Here is a 3,807-nt window from a genome sequence, read left to right on the forward strand (position 1 = left end):
TGGAGTTAGAAGCAGATACTGATGGAGTAGCCCCAGTTGCCCATGGTGATAACCTGTTTGAAAATGCAAACTTCTCTGTCCTCTCCTTCCCTTCCCTCTCCTTTTCTACTCGTTGCTAGTTCATTCTGGGATAACATCCCGAATAAACAACTTGACTTCAAATCTACATCTCAGTTGTGTGTCTGGGTACCCAACGCATGAAAAGTCAAATGATACACTAAGAACATTACAAACAACTTCCCCATGTCATTTGATTTCCTCCTATACTATTATGCTTTGTACCCCAGTGGGTGTATTCTTTCCTGGTACTGTGGGATGTTTTGTGGCTTTTGCCAGTAGCTTAATAAGTAGCTTACCTTGCTACTTTCCTGGCATTCCAGCTGTAATTTGGGATTGTAATTGGTCATAGGATACGGACTCAAATGACTAAAATTCCTCTGGACATGGAATTGATTTATCTAAACATATAATTTGACTTCTTTAAAATATATAGGTATTTAACCATTGAAGTATATATAAATATTAGACATTCATAGGTAACTATTATTGTTGGTTGTGCACCACTTGCTTTATGCATTTGTGCCAGTTAATTTTAATTGTCAAAATTGCTTGGATTAACAGACTCCTTGAGAGGAGATTGGATTATGCAGACCCTATACTCTCAATGGATTTGACCACTAATGTTCATAGGAAGTGGGGCCCAGGGATTCTCTTATTGGTATTCTCTTCTGCTGTGCTTTGCTTCCTGGTTTGCTCTACCATGACCTTTCACGATGATCTTCCTACATTGGAGGCAGCTGACCATCGACTTAACATGTTCATGATGGGGCATAATTCATACATCTTGTTGCTGGGTGGATCTGATTTGAATTTGATTGTTCCTGCCAACTTGAATGATTGGTGGTATAAGCATGACCGTCTCATTGGGTCAGCTTCTCAGGGGTCTTTGATTACAATAATGCAATGAAAGATTTTGGGTTAGCAGACCAGCTGCCATCATATTATGTTCCTCAAAGAAAATATTAAAAAGGTACAAAAATTGTAATACAGCTAATTTGTGGTAGAGGAGTTGTAAATGCATATTATATACACCAGCAATGGGATACTTGTAAGATTTCCATGTTAAAATTTAGAGAATAATTACTGACAAACTGTTCACAAATATATATGTTTCTTTTAATGTAATGAAACAAATTTGCTAATGGTTGTAATAATTTTTAGAATTGGTGTGACATATATTAATATTTATATTTGGGCAATAATTACTTACATTTAAGCAACTACCTAGATTCAAGCCATTTATAGACTTTTTATTAGTTGTATTAGTAAACGGACTGATGAGAGTGATTAGATTTGTTTGTTCCACCAGTGGTACAAAACACTCAATTGGCCAACCGTGCATGAACCACCACTGGTTTAAGCTGGGGCAGGAACATGTTAAATTGCTAAAATTGTGCACCAAATTAAACCTGTCTTCCGTTAAGTTGAGAGTGTCAGGCATTTTGGGCCAGCAATGTAAAAGCTGACTAATATAGTGTGGTGGATTGACAGCTGGTGGTCAACTTGTAACCCCAGCTGAAATATATCAGTGTGGTGCTGGATGTGGAGGGTCTACCTGAGGATTGTTGCTGACAAAATAAGAAAGGACAACTGGAGAGGAAGAAGAGGAGCTGTTGGTTCTCCTGCAGGAGCTTATCGTGCCAGCTTTCCTGATATGAACTCTGCTATTATCCTTGGAGGAGTTTGGGAGCTCGCTAATACTGGGGATAGTTGTACTTTTCGGAGGAGCTCTGGTTTTTGCTTTGAGCATCCTAGAATGGAAAGCCTAGTTCTAGTGCAGATCCCTCAGCCTGCTGGCACAGATCCTTCATCCTGCAGGCATAGACTTTCTAGCTTCCACCACTGACCTTCCCAGTGCATGTCCATGAAACAGATTTGTGTGAGACATTGTCATAGGCTCTAGGCCTCTGGGTGGACTCATTTAGGACACTGGCGTGTAATCTAGGCCCTCAGCTGGATTCTTTGGGTCTTTGGTGTGTGGACAGATTTCCTGCACTCTTTTGTATTTGACACTTCGGGTGGCTATTGTAAAGTAATCCTATAAATTATGTGTCCCGTATTAAATTGTTTCCCTTGCAAACCCTGATTACAGCATATAGCATTCCAATTTTTACAACATCCCTTTTGTTTCCATCTTGCAGATGAAGATCCTGGAATACAGATTTATGTACCCAAGAGCCTAAGCTGAGATCTGAACCTGATTGTTTATGGGTATTTGTAAAAGTAATCACTGTTTTTCTTCAACTTTGTTAATGTAGCATCCACTTTGCTATAGCTGAGATCTGAACCCTTGCGTTTATGAGTGTTGATGAATATTTTCACTTTTTCCTTCCATTTTATCTTCATTCCATTTTATTGGTCTAGTGTCCACTTTACCCAGAGGCTTTAGAACATTTTATTTTTGATTATTCTGGCTGAGTGTCTTCCTCAAATGTTGCAGAATTTTTATAATATGAATTCTGATCTTTTAGGTCAAAAGATTGGTATATCTTTCAGTACAATATGTGTGTATAAATATATGTACTTATCACATAAATTATATGGTCTATGTGTGAATATATCTGCTTAAATGCAAATTAAAAATATAACAATATGATTTACAGCAACTTCAGCAAACTTGTCTTAATCAGTCCTTTGCTTATTTGTAGATTTTAGGTGACTTGATGAGAGACGACCAGCTGTGTTTCAGGTTCAGACAAAAGTTATCAACCTCTATTTCTATAACTGCTTCTTGTCTTTAAATTGGAGATAATTATAGCTAGCTCATAAAATTAGTTTTGTACTGGGGAAATTGCTGGAGTTGCAGCAGCAAAAAATGGAGTTTGGTCCTTTTGTGACTTCAGACAAAGCAAGAGCTGTAAAGGGCTTTTCAATGCACCTTCCCACATTTGCAGGAAAATTAAGTCTTCCTTCTTCCAAAGAGCTGAGCCAGAAATACAGTGTTCAATCTATGCCCATCTGAAAGGATGATGTGTTTCAGGTTGTGCAAGGACACTATAAAGGTCAGCAGATTGGCAAAGTAGTCCATCCAGGTTTACAGGAAGAAATATGTTATCTACACCGAACAGGTGCAGTGGGAAAAGGTCATTGGCACAACTGTCCATGTAGGGATTCACCCCAGCAAGATGGTTGATATCAGGCTAAAACTTGACAAAGACTGCAAAAACATCCTAGAATGGAAAGCCAAGTCTCGCCAAGTAGGAAATGAAAAGGGAAGATATAAGGAAGAAACAATTGAGAAGATGCAAGAATAAAGTCCTCCTATGTGCAACTTTAATTGAAAACTGCTAAAGTGAAAAAAATGGTGGGGTAGAGATAAACAGCACAACACAACCTCTCCAGCACCTGAAATCAACATACCTGGAAAACAAGTTAGTAAAGAAAAAAAAGGGAGTAGATTTCTGGGAAATGGGAGGGAGCTGAAAGGAAAACGACTACAGAGATGTTGGAGAAACAGAACTAAGAGGAAAGAAAGAAGCAGTAAGGAAAGATGACACCAGTTCCAAGGGAGGGGGATCTATCTCTGCTGACACAAGGTAAACCTGGAGAGGGTTGGCAGCTCCAGGGAGAAAAATCCAACCAGGTTGGCAGTGCTAGCCCCATGAAAAGTCTACAGCTATTGTAAAATGCAACATCAGCGTGTGGTTTTACCCTGAAAGTGACACCTTATACATGGTAGACTAAATTGGAGAAGAAATCCAGTGTAGTGACCACCATATTTGAAAGGATATAATCAAATAATTTTGG

The 3,807-nt window shown here is 38.8% G+C and overlaps 1 pseudogene; it reads left to right on the forward strand.

Annotated features, from left to right (window-relative positions):
* Positions 1–2,875: 2,875 nt before the first annotated feature.
* LOC102016258 lies at positions 2,876–3,314 on the forward strand (annotated as a pseudogene).
* The last annotated feature ends 493 nt before the right edge of the window (positions 3,315–3,807 follow it).

Source organism: Chinchilla lanigera, unplaced genomic scaffold (genome assembly GCF_000276665.1).
Source record: "Chinchilla lanigera isolate Chin_1 unplaced genomic scaffold, ChiLan1.0 scaffold00013, whole genome shotgun sequence".
In the NCBI taxonomy this organism is placed as follows: domain Eukaryota; kingdom Metazoa; phylum Chordata; class Mammalia; order Rodentia; family Chinchillidae; genus Chinchilla; species Chinchilla lanigera.